General features: G+C 41.1%; 1 protein-coding gene across 1 annotated transcript in view; it reads left to right on the top strand.

Annotated features, from left to right (window-relative positions):
- The window catches only part of IQSEC3 (IQ motif and Sec7 domain ArfGEF 3), a 94723-nt gene that overhangs the window by 977 nt on the left and 71792 nt on the right, over positions 1 to 21954 (top strand). The window lies entirely within an intron of this gene.

Raw genomic sequence — 21954 nt, 5'->3', positions numbered from 1 at the left:
CTCGCTGATGTAAGGGGTGCATTTCATTGCACGTGATGTATACAGATGCAGTGCTTAGGTTTGACATTTAGGGTGCTTATCGCCCTCGCGTGTGGGTTGTCTTTTTTTTTTCTGGTGGTTTGTTGGGTTTGGGGTTTTTTTGGTGCGTGGCATCTGACACTGATCCAGCTCTCCAAAAGGACAAAGTATTTTTTGCTGGTGTCTCGTCTTCAGTGAAGAAAGCTTGACTACTAGTACTGGGTACTGAAATGTATTGGGTGTGCATGAATGTATAGTAAACAAGGATGAGCATTCCAGCACTATAGGTGGAAAGGGCTACTATTGAAGAGCAACACTCTCTTGGATTATGTATTCAGGATATGCCATCAGTTCACCAGCTGGTAATTACAGCTGCAGTCAGTATTGTAATTTCCTTTGTTTAGGCACTTGGAAAGCAGGGGGATGTTTTCTGGTTGAAAGCCAGAGTTAGTAAAGTTAGAAGGAGAAGGAGCATAGTTTCTGCTGTAGCTTCTTTTAGATAAGAAGGAAACTAACATAAGTAGTAAAACTAGATCAAATGTCTTTCCTAGAATTGTCTTTGTCATAGTGATGTCAAAACAATTGAAGTGCACAACACACAAGTACATATGAAGCACACAAATGAAGTACACAAGCCTTTTGACAATTTAAATAAAGGGACCCTTCTCTCTCGTGTTTGTTTTGAATACACAAGCAGAACTACAACATCGAGTTGGATTTTCCATTGGTGTAAGTAGAGTTACACCACTTCATAACAGCTCAGCATCTATCATGTGATTCTGTGAAAATCAGTGAAGGTATTGCTATTGAAAGAAAGGCTGTTAAAGGAATAGGTACGGTCAAGGCATGCTTGAATCCCAAAAAGCATCTGCTTGCCTCTAAAACACTGCACCGTAAGACTCAATTTTTCAATCACAACTTAGAGGAAGTGAGTGGGCTCCTCAGAGTATTAATGCAGGTAGTAAGCCTTTGCAGGATCTGGCTCTTATTCATCATGAAATAGCTGGAGTTTAAAACAAGAAGTAGGGCCAGATCCTGAACTCACGCCAATTGGTGTAAATCCAGAACAGCATCGTTTGAATCCCTCAAGTCAAACCACAAAGAAACCCAAATGAAAATGGATAATCAACCTCATTGTTTTTTAAGGAGTGACTCCCTGCAGTGAAGGCTCTGTAAGAAGCATCATCTCGGCAAGGGCTTTCCTTGCTTCTGCACAGAGTTTCTAACATACGTCATTTCACAGACTGAGGAATCAATTTCTCTGCATAAGACTAAAGACTTCCTCCTTTTCTGAGCTCTTTTTGCAGTGGGGTTTGACTAGGGGAAGAATTGTAGGGTTTTTTCCTTCATGCCAAAATGCACAAAGAGAAGTGCATTAAGAACCCAGCTGATTGCTGGTATATCATATGATGATATTTCTGTTTCAGAGAGGTAGATAGAAGGTTGGATGGAGCCTTTTTTTGTGGAAAGTCAGGGCTGCTGCTGCTGGGGATAACAGAGCAATCCCTGCAGCGTTCTTCGCTCAGGAAGATTAAAATAGACTGCTTCTGTTTCCTTCTATAGCTTAGGCAAACCAAAATCTTTGTATAGAAAAGGAAATATGAGAGATGCCAAACAGTCCACATTTCTCATTTCTGCAGGTTCTTCTTTTCCCCCCACTGATTGTGTACACTGAGTTTCGTACTCTCTCGTCTCTGACTGTTAGAGGGAAATCAGAGAGACTGCAAATCTAACTTAAAGGCAGCTTGGATGGAGGGTGATGAGTCCTTCACCACCAATTGACAGGATGCCCAATATACCTTATCATTCAGCTCCCAATCTGTGAATTGTATTTTTGCTTTTGTGTGACAGCCGGGGACATACATGTTAATATCTGCACAGACCAGGTATCTGCTCTCTCTTCCTTCCTCCCCCCATGTCCAAACATGTTTTTCCCTGTTATAAACTCTGAAATTCAATGTTATCTATTTTTTTTCTCTTTAGCCAAGAGTAGAGGACTGACTGCTCACAACAGAAAATGGCCACTCTAAACATGACAAAAAGGATATTTTAGCATGTTGGGACACAGGGGCTGAAAGCAGGGGTTAAAGCAGCACCCAGGCAGTGCCCTGCTGCCTCTGCCCAGTAATGGAATTTCCTCTGCCTTCACAAAACAGGACATTCTGGCAATGTGTTTAAGGGTGGACTTGTGCTGGTCCTTCTCTCCTCAGACACAGCCCACAGATTTTGCTCATTTTGTGTCAGGTTTGAGGTTTTTTTGCAGCCCAGCTTACCTCAGTCTCTGGATAGAAGTGAAGATCTGAGTTTTTGGACACGTGTGACTATTCATGTCAGCTGGAACAGTCTTCTGCAAGGGATGTCTTCTGCAAAAGAAGCATCTCTCTTATTTTAAAGAAAACTTCAGGCTTATTTTTGCTGTTAGTTTTTGTAAAAACTGACAACTTTTTTTTCTTTAAAGCTTAAAAAAACCAAACCCAACCAAACCCTACATTTTAAAACGGAACAAAACCAAGATTATCTCTGTAAATGGAAGCATTCCTGACCTATGCAGAGACCCCTAATTGTTGCTGCATTTCTTTGTGTGGGAAAGGTGGTACTCAGCGTTCCTATGAAAGAAGAGGAAAAGAAGAAAGATTTTTGCAGAGATTTTCAGCAAGAATTAGGCTGATTATTATTCCACAGCATCTGTCTCTTTCTACCTTAGGAGGCTATTGCATAAGCACCTCACAGTTTTAAAAACAAAAAAATAAGGTCATTCGTCATGGAATGTTTTACTTCAAAAAAATACAGGTTGCCAAATTAGCATAGCTCAGATCACCCTTGCCAGGCAGCCTCTTGTCTAAAGGGACCTTCCCAAAGTGTCGGCAAATTCTGTGAATATAAATTTTCCATCTCTTTTTATCGGAACATAACCTTCCTTGCCAATCCCCAGTACCCCTCACTGAGTATCAGGGAAATGCCACAGGGTTGAATTTAGCAGATTAAGTCTAAATGACCCAAATCCTGCTGGTTTTTATCAGAGAAACTCTGAGTAGGAGCTGTCTATGAAGGACTCCTGTTCTGAGCCCAGGAATTAGCAGGAAAACTCACTCTGATAAATACAATTAGAATAATAGCTAATAATCCTTTGTAGTTCCTTCTATCAAAATACATGGCTGCAATTCACAAACATTCTGTAATAAAGTGGCATTAAAGTCTTCCTTTAACCATGTCATCAGCAGTGAAAAGAAGACATAGAAACAGTCTTTGTCTAGCATGACATAATGGATCTAAGTATTGTCTCTAAATTATTAGCCTGTGTTTGGTCTACAAGATAACTCCTCATGTAAAACAAACTCCATGAACTCTTAGAAGAATTTTTCCAAAGTCACGTTTTCCCAGAGGTCTTAAAGCTCATTTTGGTTTTGCCTTGGACTGAAATCTATATTATTTTATTTTGTACTGAATTAGGATAGAATTTTTTATCTCAGTAAAGAGGCAAGTTTTAAAAGATGATGTTGAAGTCACTTATTCTTCTTGTGTTCTGAGACTGCTGGGGTTTTTTGTTAATTTCAAAAACTCAATTATGTAACTATAAAATAAAGATATTGCATATGCAGAGGTGCTGTTTTCCATAATTTTTCTTTTTAACTATGCATTGATGTTCTATTCTATGGATTATCTCCAGGGTAAAGACATTAGAAAAAAATCCTACTGATTTCAATGGGAGCTAACAACAACTGTAAATATTATGGTGTACCATTAACATATTTTGCTATATTTGCGCATTGCACCAGCACAAAAAAACCTGCAGCAATTAAAAAAGAAGATCAGAACAATTCCAAATGGCTCATGTACCCCAGATATCCATTATTTTTTCACTTTGGGCACAAAAGAAATGCTACTTTTGCCCTCTTCTTTCAGTGCCTCAGATTTCCTCCAGCATATTTCAGGGTTTAACTCCCCTGAGCTTTCACACACCAGAAATAGTTGCATTGGTGCTGCCCTGGCTTCTGCAAATCCCTGCTAGCAACGTTCTATCTCAGCATCAGAAGTTATTTGGAGTGGAGTGCTGTAAGCAGGTTTCAAATGACAGAGGTCTGCATTGGCACAGCTTCACAGATGCTCAAGTCCTGCTTAGATGATTTTGGCATAAAGAGCACACTGAGAGGAAAACAGAAAGTAGATTCTCCTTGACTACATCTAATTTAAAGATATATCCATGCTGCTTCCATTGCAGTCAGCTAAGACATACTTTATAACATATAACATATACTCACAATCAGCTAAGACATACTTTATAACTTCCATTTCAATAAGCTAAGACATACTTTATAACATATACTTTATAACTTGCATTTTACCTACAGCAGGGCCTGTAAAATCCTGGGCAGAGGAGTATGGAGTTAGTGATTCATGAGAATATTTAAGAAATAATAGATGAAGTGAGAGATGGAAAAGGATTTAGCTTAGGAAGGGTTCAGGATGAAGTTTAGCTATAAAATTGCTGAGTAAGGACAGCACAAGGAGTTCCACAGGGATAAGACTTCAGTAGGATGCTGTATAAAGTCCCAGCCAGAGCAATACAGTGTCAAGGCTGAAATTTCTATTATGGGAAATCAAGGAAGGAATTTTTGTGAAACAATGTCTAGCAGGCTTTGGAATAGCAAAGACTTGTACTCATAATTTAGCAAGAGGAGGTGGGGGCTGAAAACAACATCAAAAAGCTGAAATTTAAAATACCTGAACAAGAAGGGATGCAAATGCATTATTTTTTGGGGTTTTTGGGGGTTTTTTTTAGTAAGATGGTGATATTTTTATGTCACTCAATCTTTCTTCCATTATGCTTTGTATCACCCCATTTGCTGTCACCTCCCAGGCAGATCCAAGTTAAAGCTCTGTGAGAAGATTTCAGGACCAGGGGACTCACATGGCAACACTGTTAGCATTCCAAATAATATACACAGGGCTGGTTGGGAGAGTATTAAAGGGGAAAACGTCCCAGCTGAGTTTGTGTTAACAATGTCCTTGAGAATTTCTGCCAGGGCCTCAGTGCCAGGTGGCTCTTGGGCTGCCTGTCCCACTCTTGGCAGCAACTTCCACATCCCTCATTAAATGACGTGCACAGGAACATAATACAGTTTAGGCATGGTTCAGACAGTTTATGCATGCAGCAGGTGAGATCTACTTATCTACTTTTATGAGAGAGACTGCACACATTCCCACCAACGCCATATTTAAAATTATTTACACTTTTAGTCAGAACAAATCAGAGAAATCTCACGTCAGGATGCTCATATACTCCTTAGATAGTGCCAGAACAGAGCCTGTCAGCTGGAATTTGGGTCTTCTAGTAATTATGGCATCTACTTACTCTTTAAAAAAAGTTCACATGATAAAATGATGTGCACTTCTGCAAGCAAAAATACCTCTACACAAATATATAAATTAGACTGTAGAAATTTCTCAGCTGTAGTCTTTTCCTTTTGCCTTGGAAATCAGGTTGAAACAGGAAAAAAGAGCTACTGCCTGTCATTCATAATCTTTCTGTATATAGGGTTTATTCATCTTCTGCTTTCTCTGTTATTTTCCCTATAAATGCCATTTTAGATTGCTTGTTTTCTTCTTTCTTTCCTAGTTCAGCAGTGGTTTATTTCCCTTTTCCAGTCTCAGTTATGAAACCTTTTATTTCTCTCCCTTAGGAAAACATTATAGAAAGCCAGAAATAATTCTCTGTTTAAGAGATGGAATATATTTTATTTGCTTTAGAATTACTTGTAGCCTGCGCTTGTTACTTGGTCCACATTCCATGAAAGTAAATAAGAAAAAAATAAAAGTAATTTATAAAGACAGAGTCTGAAAATTTTCTCATTTTTTCCTATTTTTTAAACATTATATATATATATATATATATATATACACATATATATACACATATATATATACACACATATATATATATACACTCACACACATATATATATATACATATACACACACACACACACACACACATATATATATATATATATATATATATATATATTATATATATATATTCCTTTTTTCCCCCTCAAAGAGATGTACCTTGAAACAAACTGGTATTGTTCTTATATTCATCTATTCTGGAATATGTAATTTCATTTAGTTAAGCCCTAGGTGAGAATATGATAGTCTTGACTGTTGGATTTGTTCTGCCCAATGGCTCTATTTAACATCTCAGTTCAAGCATTAGACTAGCAGTCCTAAAATCAAACTTTAATGCCTCCTAAATTTATTTTTAACAGACTTGTGATGCTGGACTGACCCTTTCATCTCTATGTATTTTAAGATCTGTGACAAAGCAGTTGGAGATCTCTTGTTATAGACAGGAGTAGGCAGGTAGATCAGGAACAATCCTTTTCTAAATTCCAGCATAGGAAGCAGCCTAAAGCTGCTGTCCTTTCTTGCAATGTGTACTGCAAGGCAATATGTATATTTGCACATAAAAAGAATGTATTTGCATGAGCATTTGTCCACAGCAGTGTCTCAGAGCCAAGCTGAAACAGCACCTAGTTTCTGTGCTTTTTACATACAGAAAAGCAAATCATCTGCTGGAGGAAATCTGTGCATCTTTACTGATGTCAGTACAGCCCTGACAATTTGCATCACCTGAGGATCTGAAGCAGATTTTGTGTATCTTTCCTCACACAGAAATGCACATCCCTCCACTGGTGTAAATGAGTGCTGATAATAGCAATGGATAGCAATGCACAGAGATGATGGTGAACAATGAGAAAACCATTAAGCAGCATTCTCATTCTCCCTGTAATAGGTTTGTGATGTTCTCTTACAGTATTTTAATACAAGGTGGTAGGAGCTTTGTTGCTTCAGGGTTATAAAGACATATTTGCTCTTTAGATAACGATTTTTTTTTTTTTTTATTTCCTCTGTGCTGTGTTTGCACAGCCTTCTCCTCACACAGGTATTATTGTATTATTTTATGCTCATTGCTCAGCCCTTATTTTCATGTGGTCTAAAGTTGCAGTTTCTGAGAGAAATAGAAGTGGATCAATATCTTCCATGATTAATCACATCTAAGAGAGACCATTTTGATGAAATTGAAGTGATTTTAAATACAAAATTAAATCTTATCCTTCCTGCCCTCTTCTAGCTGAAAACAAGGGGATCTGTGATCTGCAGAGCTAATGAAGCTTGCCTTCCAGAAGATTTGTGTCACAGTTACATTTTCTGATGCATAACAAGATGTGAGTTCTGATCTGAGCTTCTCCTGGTGTTGAGGCTTTTATAACATCTCACTCCAACATGGAGACTCCTCTGTGGAGAAATGGCTTCAGTTCACTCAGCAGCAGCCTTTTCCTCACAGGAGAACCTACAAAGTTCTCTCTATTACACCCTGCCAGCTACTTTTATGGAACTTGCTAGAGGTTAGTATCTCTGAAATCACTGTAACTGACTCAAACTTGGTTGAAACTCTCTGTGGGATTTGCAGTTACAAAGCAGAAACCAACACAGACACATACACACAGAGAGAAAGAGAGACACACAGGCATAGGAGGAAAAAAGGAAAATATTATATGGTCACAGAATTCACATTTTGCTTAGGAACCCAGGGAATAAAGACCAAGTCCTAGATCAATGAGGCAATGTGCATCAGATGGCTGAACAGTCCACTCCAAATCTGTGACCCTGTCTTGGAGCTGGTGTTCTGTTTTAATAGCTGCTTAAAACTCTTGGAATATTAAAGGTAATGAAGATTTGGGGAATTACTGTAGGAATTCAGGAGACACACAGTAGAGGTTTACCACTGGCAATGGAATCTGTTGCTCCTCCTGGCTTTCCATATCAAGTTGGTGGATTATCTTGTTCCACCTGCCAACATTGGCATGGGCATGGGCTGCTGCTGAGGAAGTTACTGCTAGAGAGTTTATATTTGTTCACTAAAGCATCTATGTCATTCTCAAGAGAAGTAGAAAATTGACACAGAAATTAATATAGATCTTAAGGAGGCTTGGGATATCCTTCAGGTTTTGCTGAACTTTGGATGTTTCTTCAAATTCTGACCTTTCTATTAAAATTCAGGACACTGCTGTCAGTCTGTTTGCCATGTTGGTTTCTAGGCACTCCTCTGAAGTGGTCCACATTATCCTGCTCCAGTGTGAGAATTGCTCTTACACTGTTTCTTCTTCAACCTCAACATCCAGCATCTTGGTATTGCAGTGCCTGTGTGGACCCTGCCTCCATGGAGCATCCTTCCATCTGCCTCCTGGAGCAGTGTTGTTTGGCCTTAAGGTTCTTCACACACTTTTTAAGTGATAGCATTTTTGAAAATGGAAGGTATCTCTCCATATTTATAGAGATTATTTCCTTTCTTTTTACCTTAGTTAAGGAACCCAGCTCAGCCCTCTTTTCTTGATTTTTCCCCCATTGTGAGGAATCTTGATTCTGCCTCTTTTGGGCAGTTCAGCTCTTCAGTCAGTTCAGAATTCTCACAGATGTCCTTGTCTTTAATTTGCTGGTTTTTAATTTGCAAATCCATTCCCTGTAGGGCACCAGTAAATTGCCTGTGTCTGCCTAGGTACTCACATGGCCCCCTTCACCATAGCAGGTGAGTATCTGGATTTGTCCTGATATCCAGGGATGCTGGACAACTGCCCTTCATCTGAACTAGCTGGGAATCTGGGGAATCTCCTACCTTTGCTCTGAGGATTCACTGATTCCCATGCCAAAGACCTCTCTGCAAGTTATTTTCTTCTATAATCTTCTGTGCTAATAAATCTATGTCCAGTCAAACTTCTGAAGCAGATAGACTGCATGGCTCAGTAGTTCATGCTATTTCACAATCTAGGTAGGTCTGAGATCCAGATTCTGTCACCACTTAAATGCAAATCTGCTTGGCTGAATTCACTTAACTAGGTGGCTTTGAATTGGAAGAGACATGAGATAACATCATACACATCTGATGTTACAGATGTTCTTGAGCTGACTTCATCCCACCACTGGAACTGGTGAGAGTTAGCTCTGCATACTGTCAGATTCTCTGCATACTTGCCATGACATCCATTTGGGATGGCACAGCCAACAACTGCTGTAAAGCTTCCCCCAAGAATTATTTATTACTCCTATGGGGACTGTGATCCCCATGTTAGCTTCAGGAACATCCAGTGCTGTTTCCTTGTTTCTGCTGAGGAAGGGGTGAGTTTCTCCATTTTGTTAAACTGAATACAGAAATATTTTCCTCACCAGACATGCTCTGACTGGAACTATTACACCACCTTTATCACCTCATTTACCATGGCTCCTACAGCCATGTGTACAAGCTGATAGGGAATACCAGATTGTATCCTCGTTGGAAGAAAAGTGTTGGCAAAAAGTTTGAGTCTCAGACATTTAAAGGTTTTATTTAAAGGCATTTATCCCTAAAATGGAAGAAACAATCTACTAGTTTTTAAGGCAGGGATCAGACTTCTGCCAAACTGTTTGCTTTCAGCAAGTTATTTTACAGGCAGGCAGAAGAAAGGAAGTTCTGTGGCAGGGGAAGAGGAGGAGAAGAGGATGAGAGGCATCTGCAGTGTGTCTCTGCTTTCTGCTAAGGGCAACCCTCAGGCTGGCTTTGAGTCTATATTAACTCAGTGTTCAAATCCCAAGCCTGGCAGCATGGCAAGAGCATTGCCTCAAGAGTGCATCCCAGCAGAGTGCACATCTGCCTGCTCCCTGCAGCCTCTGCAGCACTCAGAGGTGGGATATCTCCATAAAGAGATATCTCCATATCTCCAAAATTATGCCATAATTTGGGCTTCAGCAGAGGATGTCTGTGCAGGAGGCTAGGAGGTGATGGAAGAGTGGGCAGCAGTGGGGAGGAGTTACAAGGGTAAGGGGAGAAGACCCAGTGAAACTGTGGAATGGAGAAGGGCCAGGAGCCCCAGCAGAGGCTCCTGTGAAGTTTTTGAATGTGTGGTTCATTTACACGTGCAACTGTAATGACAGGGGTTTATGTTCTATTTTTATGAAGCCTCTCACACAGGAGAAATTAATAATAAACAGCAAACACTAAACATTATCCTTAACAGGTACCAACTGGTTGAAGCCCAGTGGGCAACTTTTAGGCATAAGGCAGGAGCCCACTGCTGCATGCCCAGAGTTTATGTGACTAGCTCCCATCACTGTGGGGTGAGATGTTTATCAGACCTCATAAAGCAATGCAGTTTAACCTGGCTGGACAATGCTTGGGAGATCTCCAAGAAAAACCCAGAGTACCAAGAGAGGACAGTGGAGTATGTTTGCAGGTAGCACAATTTTTGGGATGTCTCTGCCTGCCATTAATACCTCTGTTTTTCAGGTTAAATGTTGGGGGTGCCCTCACAGGATACACACACACAGAACAAAAGTGTTTTCCCTGTTCACATGCCAGAGTAAATTCATCCTCACACACCTTTCACTATTCTGTCTCATTGACAACAGGCCTCCTTCTTCATTGTCTTCATCTTGTGAACTTGTTTTCTTTTGTGTGATGTAGGTTTGAGATGCTGACAAATCCTCACTAGGCAATTTACATCCTGCTACCTCAAGCACAAATAGTAATATAAAATAAAAGGAATCAAAGCCCATGTTTTTGCTGCTGTTCTTTACAAGGCTTCATTGCAGTTTTCTATGAAAGAAACTGCAGTCTGCTACTTGAAACCTTTGCATTTAAGAGATGAACACAAATACACATTATTGTTACACTTTAAAGTGCTTTAGGAAGTAATGCACTTACTCACATGTGGAATATTGCTAGTAAATGTCCCTACCAATATCTAAAAGTGCACCAAGTAGCAAGCAGGTAAGCTCTAGTATACCTCTAACCATGGCAAGATCTTGTGGCAGGATGAATAATAAAAATACCACGCAAATGTAAGTAATAATAATAACAATAATAATAATGTCTCTTCTGCATTACTGTCTAGCAGTAAACCCTTCAGTCCTTACAAAGGCAGTTCTCATTTGACAGGAGGGAATGAAGACATGGAAAATGTTTTGCTAGGGTTCACCCAAGCAGTCAAAGCTGAGAGTAAAACCTGGGTCCCAGGGCTCTGATCTGTCAAGCAGGCACAGTGCCTTGAAAGGAAGAGACAAACGGGACAGGAAGCGTTAAATATTATCAGGTCACTTCTGTGGCACAAATAATGTTCCTTTAAATCATGAAATTCGATTTTCTCCCTGGACAGCTTGATTACAGAAAAAATTTTGGCCAATTAAAGATCTGTAATTTGGTCAAAAGTCCTTAGCAGACATTCATGATAGGTGTCAGTTATGTACACTAAAAAGAATGAGCAGTGGAGGCTGGAAACAAAACTGAATATTGAATTTGAGGAGGAACTGAGACACGTGGTTTCAGGTTGGCAGGGCTGTGAATGTTCATTACATGCAAGTCCAGCAAGGTTTCTTGCAGCAACGAACCATTTATGAGTTGCACTGAATGATGAGGGATAGAGAGAAAAGGTAGGTTAAGAATCTGTTTTCTGCTGTTTCAGTCTGCTTTGATGGCAGAAAACCTCCTTAGCACATGGAAGACACCAGAAATATTCCTATCATGGAGGCCAAAGGAAAAGCCTCTTACAGAGGCAGGCACTGCATGCAGGCAGGGGAAGCAAAAAGTAATTATCACACACAGAAGTGCATGTCAGTAAGTTGACAGAGAACCTTCTTCAAAAAACCCTGCCTAGCATGACACACTTTCTTCTTCCCACTGCTGTATTTCCTCCCCCTGTTCTCCTGTTAAGTATGGAGCCATAGAGGGGTCTGTGCCCTTGTCCCCTCATCACCTGGCACTATCACAGCAGTGCATGCAATCACCAAGTCATGCAAACAAAGCCTTGTGCTGTAAGATCTTTCCTGCCTCACCCAAGAAAAGCTCTTGTGTGATGGATATGTCTGGCTTAATTGGATTCTGGGCTGAATTTTAATGTCCAGTAATAAGAAGAGCATTTGTGTTTGCTCATCCCTCCTGGTTGTGGCACAGGGTTTGATGGTAACAAGTTTCATTATCTCATCCTGATTAGCTTTTACCAGGGACATCGCTCTGAAATGGATCCTCCATCCTGCCTGGTTTCCCATTCTATGCTGGGGCACACCCAGTGGTTCACAGACCCACTCTGGTGCATGGAGGAGAGCAGGAACACTCAGGGAATTCTTACAGACCTGGCACCACCCGCAGTGGGTGTATTCAGTGTAGCCTAGGCTGCATTTGTTAGCAGCAGAGTGGCAAGGGAGAGGGCAAGCATGCCTTCAGGATGTGAATGTGCCTTGGATGTTTTTGGAGTTTCTTTCTCCTACCAGGAGGGGTTATTTGTGTTGGTTACTTTCTCCTCTCAGCTTGTACTGTAGGACAATACTGATTTCTTCAATTTGAAAAGACTGAGGACCTTGGAGTACCACGATCTCACTCTCTTGCCATTATCTTCCAGGTCTATTTTTTTATTTCTCCATTCTGGTGTTATTTGCTGCTGTTGAATTCCCTGAGGTGAGCACTGACCAGAGGCAAAATTGGTAACTGTTCTCCAGGGATCCAGTGTGGCACTGGTTGGAGATATTTCACAAAAAATAGTTAAAATATGACCAATTTAATGACATTTCTCTATTACTAATCCTTCTGTTAAAGTCACAAAGTGCCTTTTTGTAGTACAGTGGCTTTTGCAAAGATAGCAAGAATGATACTGGCCTTCAAGAAAAGACCTTAGAGCCTCTCTCCAAACTTTGCTGGCTTCTTCCAGACAGCACCTCCAGTTTGTTCTTACTGAGTTCACCTTTATTCCTCTTCCTCACTTGCTGTTTTAACTTCTTCTTGCCCCAAACCTCCGTTCTACAGCTCTGCTTTGAGAGCAGAGGGTGAGAGCTACACTGAAAGTGGCTTTGTTTGAAACCAGCAGTGCTGAGGACAGGGAGCATGGCATGCCAGCATGAACTGAACAGCAGGATAGGTAGGATGATACACCTGTATCCTGATTAGAATATCAGAATATATTAGAATATCCTGATTAGAATATATATAGCCATATATGGTCTCTACTGTCTCTGAATTGTCTAAGTGAGATGTGCTTTATGTCACCTCTACTCAGTTTTTATAGCTGGTGACTTACATGGGTTTCAGAAACCCACTAAATTAATAAAATAATCAGTAAGTAAAGATGGAAGGGAATATTTTCTCAATGCTTTTTTAAAAAGAACTTCCCATTTAATTGTTTGATTTAGTGGTGCAGTGATGAATACAGAAAAAAGTCAGCTCTTTTGGCCTGTGTTTTCTGCATCAAAATTAACTGAGCACATTCTGAACCTGGGACTAAAAATTCCACAGAGACAGCTTAGGAGAAAGCAAAAAAGAAGTCATGCTACAAGAATGAAAAACTAAGCAAGAGGAGCCAAGCTTGGAAAACTTCTGACAGAGCATGAAAAACCAGAGGTGGGAGTTCTCAGTAGGAAAGCAAAATACAGACTGAAGCAAGCAAAATGCTGTCTACCTGTCACCAGTTCCTGCCCTCCCTGAAACCGAGAGCCACAGTTACATGTGCAACTCAAATCAAGCGTGGCCTTCCTCAGTATCAACCTTCAGACCACAGTCTGTGGGGCTAAAAGATTCCTCTTTTAGGAGGAGTCTCTCTCTGTCACTCTTGTAGACATCCTCTTTTGCCCCTCCATTCCTGAGCTGTTGTGGCAGGTGCTGTGGGGTGAGCAGCGGCCGTGGCTTTGCTTTGGCACCAACTTCAGAGATGTTTTTATCAATACTAATGCTGCAATGGAGGATTCTCCTGTTTAAGCTAAAATAGGTGTTGTCTACTACCACTACCCTCTGCTAGCTGGGGAGATCTATGGCAGGCCATGGAGTGGCTACCATCCCATGAGGCTGCTGTTGGGAAGGATGAAAGTTTGACAAGAAAGTCTCATGTATGCTTAGGAGAAAGATTTTTAAATGTAGATTCTGATGAAAGAATAGAGATGGAAGCAAGTTTTGATGTAGAAGAAAAGAATTGCTGAGCCAGTCTTACTAGATAACCAAGGAGGCAAAGGGTAGATTGGTTAGAAGGGGTTTTTATGACTTAGAGCAAAGGATAAACCCACCTCAAACAAGATGATGTTTTTACCAAGCAGGAAGATAGCACAGGCAAACAAGTCAGCAGATGATGCAAGTAGAAAAAAGGTCTCAGAATTTTCCACTGCAAGAAAACTGAATAACAACTTCTAGCTTAAACTGTAATGTACTTTTAGTGATTGGAGAACAGTAACATGAATATGGTAATTATAGTAGTTATGATAGGCTATAGATAAAAGTTAAGGTATAGATTGGTACTACTGTATTAAGATGCTCAGCAAAGTAGATAATGCAATGTAACCAAAACCCCAAAGGGTCTCCAGGCCTGCCTGCAGCTGGAGCTGACAGCTGTAGGCACAGCTCTGTCACCCACCACCCTGGACTGCATCTCTCATTTAGGCTCTTACAGGCTACCATGTGTTTGAATTAAGATAAACTAAAGTGAGCTTAGTGGTGTTTGTGTATCCTTTATGATGATATTTCTGTGGGTGACAAATCCAAGTTTGCTCAGCAAGGATGCTGTGAAAATCCAGAACTCCATTTGTGAGGTTGGGGTTGCTGGGCAGGATTGAGGTGAATGCAAGAGGTCTGCATTGTAAGGAAGAGATGTGGGGAACTGGAGGAAGTGATGCTGCAGGGCTCAGATGAAGACTGAGTTGTGCAAAGGACTGGCAGATGCTGCATTGGCAAGCTGGGTGAAGGAGAAGGACTGGAATAGCACGAGAAAGAGCAGGACAGGGTTCTCATGCACCTAATCCACACTGGAAGAACAAGCAGTAACTTACACACCTCTCTGCATGAGCAGCAGAGCTCTGTGGATGAGCAGGGCTGGGCTAGCAGGGTTGGGGCACTGGCAGCAATCTGGGTGCTCAGGACTAAGCTAAAGCAGGTGCTGCAGGTGAGGAGAGCTGCACAAAGGAAACCTGCCTGCACTCTGCTTGCCACAGGCAGTTGCTATTAATCTTTTGCTTCCCCAAGCGCTGATATTTATATAAATTATGAAGGAAAAAGAGAAGTTCCTCAAATGAAGAGGGAAAGGCTCTGTAGCTTCATATTTATGGACTTAGATAAAAGAGAACTTGATAGGGGTCTGGGAAAGTGACATCTCAATTTTATCCTGCCTGTCACAATGATGAGTGCAAGCCTTGGCTGATTACTTGCCACTGACCCCTCCCTTTCCCTTGTCCTCTGTAAAGTTCTGTTTCTCAGGGGCTCCTTTTCTCTGAACAGCTCAGGTTGCTCTTTGTCCTTACAGCCTTGTGACCTCTGCTAGTACCAAGCCAGAAATCACCTCATTTGCTGACGGGTATTCTAGTTCATAATAGCAAATCCATCCACTGAGGATATTCCTGGGCTGCTTTGCAAGAGAGGAATGCTGTTCCAAAGGCACAATGCTGGCATACATGGGGGGATGCTTGCACGCATCTGTGTCACCCCTGAGAACTTGGGATGTCCCATGATGCTCACCAAGCTGTATTTACAATGGTGGAAAGAGCATGACAATTCCATAGTTGGCTGAAAATCTCCTGGGTAGAAAGCCTTGCTGAATTCCCATGCACAGGATTTCTCTGTGTGTGTATATGACTGTTTGGGGATTTGACTATGAAGAATCTAAACCGATTTTCTCCATCAGTCTTTTGATGTTGTTGTTTTAATTATTAATTACATAAGAATAGGTTTTTTAAAAAAAGATAGATGAAGCTATCTCCCAAACAGCATTCAAACCAGTCTCCAAAATAAAGATTTTCCACAGAATAAACTGTGGACCAAAAAAGAAAATTACTCATATATTTTGTCTGTTTCCAGTGTCTTCCAGATGCTTAGTGTGACATTCCTGTGGGGATACCTTGGCATAAATGGAGAGTAACCATGGAGGGCAATGAAGCCAATCCAGTGGAAGTCCCCAGCCATGAACAGGCAGAAGTGAGGAGAGAGTAGGGTCCCTTGATGTTCTAGTGGACCTGCAGGCAACAGATTCTGATTTAATTAAACTTTTAGTGGCTGGATTGAGCAGTTAATAGCAAAAGCTATTTCAGCCTTGGTAGAAGCACAGGCTGCATTGGTAACTGAAAAACAGATCTTGAATAAGCAAACAAGAAAGGCAGCACTGTCCCAGAAAAGGCTGTTGTCTGTGTGAGTACAACTAGCTGTAGGAATGGACATGCCATGTGACCCAGTGCCACAGGTGATTTCAGTGCACTGCTGCATATTTCAAGGTTCATGCCCATCCTGGGTCTAGCACAGGTGAGACAAAGATGCATGGGTAAATAATTTTTTTCCTTTGACTTGTGTTTTAACTTTTAGCCCAAACAGATTTCTATTTTCTAAACATGATGAGTATGAAGCCTTTGTTACCCTATTTCCTATTGTTTAATTCAGTCAAGGATACTGGAGAATCACACATAGGAATGTCAACACACTTCTTTCCTTCCACACTCCAGTATTTAAATAGAAAAACCTCAAAGAAACTCATCATCACCAAGACCCTCAAAGAATGGAATGGAATGGAAGCTACTCTGCCTTTATCCCTCTTCCCCTACTTCTTCCCTGACACACACTGTTGAGAAGAGCCCCAGGTTCCTTTCAGTAAGGATCTGACACAAAAGAAGGTAAATCTGAATAAAAACTGTGAGAGGAAAGGAGATATGAAATAAAAAGACAGTGTCATATGAAGGTATCCTTTATAAATGCTAAAGAAGCAAAAACCAAAACACTCTATTGTACCTTGCATTTCCTTGCCGATTATTTAGAGGGACACAGGAGAGCACCAGCCAGTCTGTTGTACAACATGCATACTTAATCAGTTGCCTCTGTTTAGCCTCCTTTAACAGACTGAGGGTCTTGAGACAGACAGCAAGCCTTCCCAGGGAGAGATAATAAAGACAACACTGATACAAGAACTTATTAGGAAAAATTAGTTTCAGGAGAGTGATTTATGTACAGGATCTGGTAATCACCCCAGCCCCAATGCTGCCTGACAAGAGTGGTTTTTATGAAGGAATTAAACACCAGAATCACTGCTGCATGGCCCTGTCCTTCAGAAGGCTGGCCTAATTAAACAAAGCAAAGCAAAACATCAAACAGCTGGAAGGAGATGAGGCAGTAGCTAATGCTATCAGCTGCTGCATTTCAGAGGACAAAGCTGCAGCACGTTGTGCACCATGACTCTTAGTCAGCCAAAGTTTCTGCTCCTGCATCAGACAGACTTTCTGCTGTGCATGTTGAGCAGTCCATTCTCACATCCTGCATTGTTGTTTTGAGGAGGGCTACAGGTGAGGTGCTGAGTTTCCCATTTTCAAATGTGCGAGTATTGCTTGATCCCAGAGGTTCACAATTACCTCACAGTTTATGGAATTTCAAATGGAGCATATTAGTGGAGGAGCCTCTGGATTTGTCTTTGAGGACCAACCTGCAGATGCATTTGAATTTCAGTTTGGTAAGATTGTACAATTTCATTTCTTTCTGTCTTCTTGCCTGTATTCTCCATTTCCTTCCATTGATAAAAATTCTTCATCTTACCTTTCATATGCGTGCTCCTTGGATTTATGTAAAAGCCCTAACTTTATTAGTTGCCAAGGCAGAATTGGGATGCCCAAACCCCATTTTAACACTCCCCATCCACCTCTGGTACTTCCATCACACTGTTTCCTTTTTTTGTCTTGCTCCCTGAAGATTTTTCTTCCTATAAACCTTCCATTGGTCAAAACCATCATAGAGCTAGAAAGACAGAGGAATTTGATTTCATCTGAGGTCAAACAGTAAATGTAAGTGTCATTCCCTTGATCTTTTTGAGAAGCAGAGGCTACCACAGTCTTTCTGAACCATTAGAAGCAAGAGAAAGGCTGAGGAAGGTGAAGGAAATGCTGGCATCTCCTAATTTCATCCTGACACTTGGAGCTCTCAGTACCAGCTGTAAAAAAGTCCCTGGCTCTAGTTCCTTGCAGACAAAAGCAGCTGTGCTGTAGATGTCTAGTGGCAAAAATCCACAGCACTTTTATTCTGTGTGCACTGCAGGCAGCAAAAGCCTTTCCAACAAACTTGGAGCCTCCAGCAAAAGAGCAAAAGAAGAGAAGCCAGAACTAGAAAATGTCACAGAAAGAGAGCAAAGGAAAGCAAGAATATTACACAAGTCTTAATTACTGTAAAAACAAAGTGTGAAAGCTCAAACTCAATGACCCTGGAAAGCAAGCCAAGCTGTCTGCGGGAGAGAGTGAGGATTAAAAAAGACAGATCAGCTGAGGAGCACTGATAAAGAATGCAGCAAATGTTTTGGTTTAGAATCTCCCAGAAACAAATGGAAGAAAGGCACAGACTTACATATGCACAATCAAAGCATTCCCTCCCCAAACATAACACCCCAGCAGCCCACAGGAACCTGCCTATTCCTAGGCATCCACAGAATTTTTTTCATGGCACTTTGCACATGAAAAGATCAACCTATTGAGTTGGACTTGGATGGTCTGCATATTTCATATCTACATAGAGATTATTAAATATTGACTAGTATATAAAAGAAAAAAACCCAACACCATAAAGATTCAAAACACCATTACTCCTTCTCTGCTTGCTAACATCTCATGGGCACCTCCTGGCCTCAGCTGGGGTTTAGCTTCTAAAAGTTGAGTCAGTCTAGTTGCAGACACCTTCAGAGGTGTAAGAGTTCAGCTGTGGATTATGGAGAAGAGAGTGATAGGAAAGTCACAAATAATTGTCTTTCCCATTTTAAGGATCATGACAGAAAATTTCAGGCTACGGCACTGAACTGTCGAGTGAAGAACATCAAAGAATATCCTTCCAACCTCTAATATCTTATCCATTCTGGCTAGCCACTGTTAGATTTCCAGAATCAGTGTAGTACACAGATGTGAATGTTCAATTCACCCTTAGTCACTTTGCTATTTAATATTCCTAAGGATAATCAGACATGCATTTCCTTTCTTCATGGCCCTCAGCAGTCCCCAGCCCCACAGGTCATCCCCAGAGCATCCCTTTGGTACAACCAGGCAACACCACCTACTCCAAGCATGCTCTCAAGGTGCCCATGACCACTCCAATGGATTCTACTTCTCTTCCTCTATGATCCCAGATCCATGGTCTGCTAGAGGCTTTGGTTTGCTCTTTGCAGGGGCTCCTACACAGTAGTGCAATTAGATTTCCATGTGTTTCCAATAGTTGTGTGAACTTTATCAGGGTGATTCTTAGCATTCCTAGCTTGCACTGAAACAGTTAAGAAATTCTCTCCCTCTATAACCTTAACAAGGTTTTTCAGAAGCACTATTCCCCTTAGAAAAAAGAGTTTGTGAAGTAAGGAGTTCAGAGCATATGTAATTGGAAACAGTTCCATCAAAAAATGGCTGTGGACTGGAATTCCCCTCTTGCCCTGAGGGACATAGTACTTTTTTTTGCAACACAGAAGAATATGAATTTCCATTTACAGAATCCTTTTTCTTTCTGAGCACTCAGACTGACCATTATTTGCCACTGAGACATGGCAAATAATCAGAATTGCCATTTACTCCACAAAATCTGTTGTACACGTGTACAGGGGCTGGTGAGCTGGGACCAGGCTGTTACTGGTGCCCTGGTGATTTTTGTTAACCAAATGGAATTTGACAGAAGACTCCATGTTTAGACACACAAGCATGGAACAACAATAAAAACAACAAAAATCCATTTAGTCTTACCAGGAGTTCAAGTGGCTTCAGCATTCCTTGTTGCTGGGGGCACTGAGCCTTACAGCACCATGCCATGGCTCAGGTGCAGGGTGCCTCAGAAGGAAAGGTATCACTCATTGCAGCATCCCCTTCAGTTTTTGTTGGAAGTCTTCAATCCAGCAGCATGCTCAGAATGACTCATCTATAACAGCCAAGGGAGTTTCTTCACCTGTTTCTTCAACAGCTAAACAGATCTTTCCAACCCGATGAAGGAGGTCTAACAGCTGCAGTAAAAACTTGACTGTGGTATTTTCAGGGGCCCCCATGGCAGGAAGGAAAGGATGAATCTAGCTGCATGTTCTTAAAAAGCTAATTTACTATTTTATGTCACTATGTTATATAAAAGAATACTGTACTAAAATTATACTAAAGAATAGAGAAAGGATACTTAAAGAAGGCTGAACAAGATACTAATGAAAAACTTGTGACTTTCTCCTCAGAGTCTGACACAGCTTGACAGTGATTGGTCATTAAGTTAAAACAATTCACATGAAACCAATCAAACAATGACCAGGTGGTAAACAATGTCCAAACCACATTCCAAAGCAGCAAAACACAGGAGAAGCAAATCAGATAATTGTTGTTTTCATTTTTCTCTGAGGCTTCTCACCTTCCCAGGAGAAGAATCCTGGGCAAAGGGATTTTCCAGAAAATATGACAGTGACACTTGACACAGTCTTTCTGCTTTGGACTCTGAATATGACCCTGCTGTGAATTTTGTCATTCTAAACACAAGGATCTAACTCCAGTTCTTTCCAAAGGAGAGAAGCATGCCTTTGAACATGGCAAGGATATAACACAAGTAATGCCCAGTCTTATCCTTAAAACATTTCTAAGTGCCAGTCATGAACTAGCTGAGCCTCAATCTGTGCCTGTTTTCATATTTTTTTCTTATATAAAGGCTCCTCATGCTGCAGTTGCCACTCATGAAAGGAAACAAAGCTATCAAACACAAATAAAAGGATAATTTCCCTTTTTCTAGTCCAGTCAGCTGCAACAACATAGTCAGAAGTGCACAAAGGCTAGTGCAAAGTGATGAAGAATCACAGAGAAGCTTATGGAGGTCTGAAAGCAGTAGAATGGCATACTCTTGTGGGAGCTCACAAAATCCAGTCTGTACACTTGCTTTAGGACAGTGAAATAATTTTAAGGAAACCAGACATCTTTCAAGGAACATTGGTTTCTGAGGATTTGCTGCAGTCATGTGTGGTATCTTTAGCTTACCTACAATGTACAGTGAAGCAGGGCAGCTCTTAGTTCCTATCCAAAATGGCTTACTGATCTGAGCATTTATTTGCAAAGAGAGTTCTGTTCAAAGGCAAAGAAACTGTCTTCTCAGGGGCTCACAGTGCAGCAGCACATCTCAGATTTGGAGTCTGAACAGCAGTGTTCCCATCTGCTCTGACTGGCTTTAAAATGCTCAAGTCTTCCAAAGTCACCAGGACATTTCAGGTGCTCAGTTTTCATTAACACTCATGCAAAAAGAGCAGTTAGATCTTCCCAGAATGACTTAAGTCCTTAAATAATCTTCCAGTATATTTTGCAAGAGAAAGTGTTTAGATATTCCTGGCTCAAAGCTCCTCCTCATAGGGCTCTGCAGCATCCTGACTGCCAGATCACACCTAAGAGATGGGTGGGCATTCAGTGGCATTCCCTCTGTTTTTCTCTCCCCACTAACTGCCTCATAAAGCACTTAGGGGATTGCTGGGAGTATTTTAAAAGTTGCCTTTATTTCTTATTCCAAACAGCTGCTCTACCTGAATTTTATGAAATATGTTAGTAGTGCCACAGAGGAAAAGGTGGTTTCACTGCTTTCTTTGACCAGCCATATCCCTCACACTGTCTGAAGACTCAAGACACTCAAGTTTGGCATCCAGACATTAATTTTATCTCTTTCACATCTTCTCCAGCAATAGGGTTTCTAATACCTCCACCTCCTCAATACCAAAGCAGTCACATTTGTATCCATGGTCACCACTGCTGAACGAGGAAGACCATGTTACACCCCAGATCAGTGAATCATTTTCCAATGTCTTTCCCATATCTGTGGCATGGGAACAGACATCAGAATGCCAGCAGATGGGATGGGTGTGGGAGAGAAGGTGAGTGTCTTCACAGGCAGTTCTGAACTGCACTAACACCCTTTTACAGGAAAGTACACTTCATTTCTCAGGTGAG

This window comes from Melozone crissalis, unplaced genomic scaffold, assembly GCF_028551555.1.
Source record: "Melozone crissalis strain CALT ecotype California unplaced genomic scaffold, PUWL_Pcris_2 ptg000033l_1, whole genome shotgun sequence".
NCBI classification, from domain to species: Eukaryota; Metazoa; Chordata; class Aves; order Passeriformes; family Passerellidae; genus Melozone; species Melozone crissalis.
Note: the sequence above shows the minus strand (reverse complement) of the source record. Positions and strands in the feature narration are given on the sequence as shown.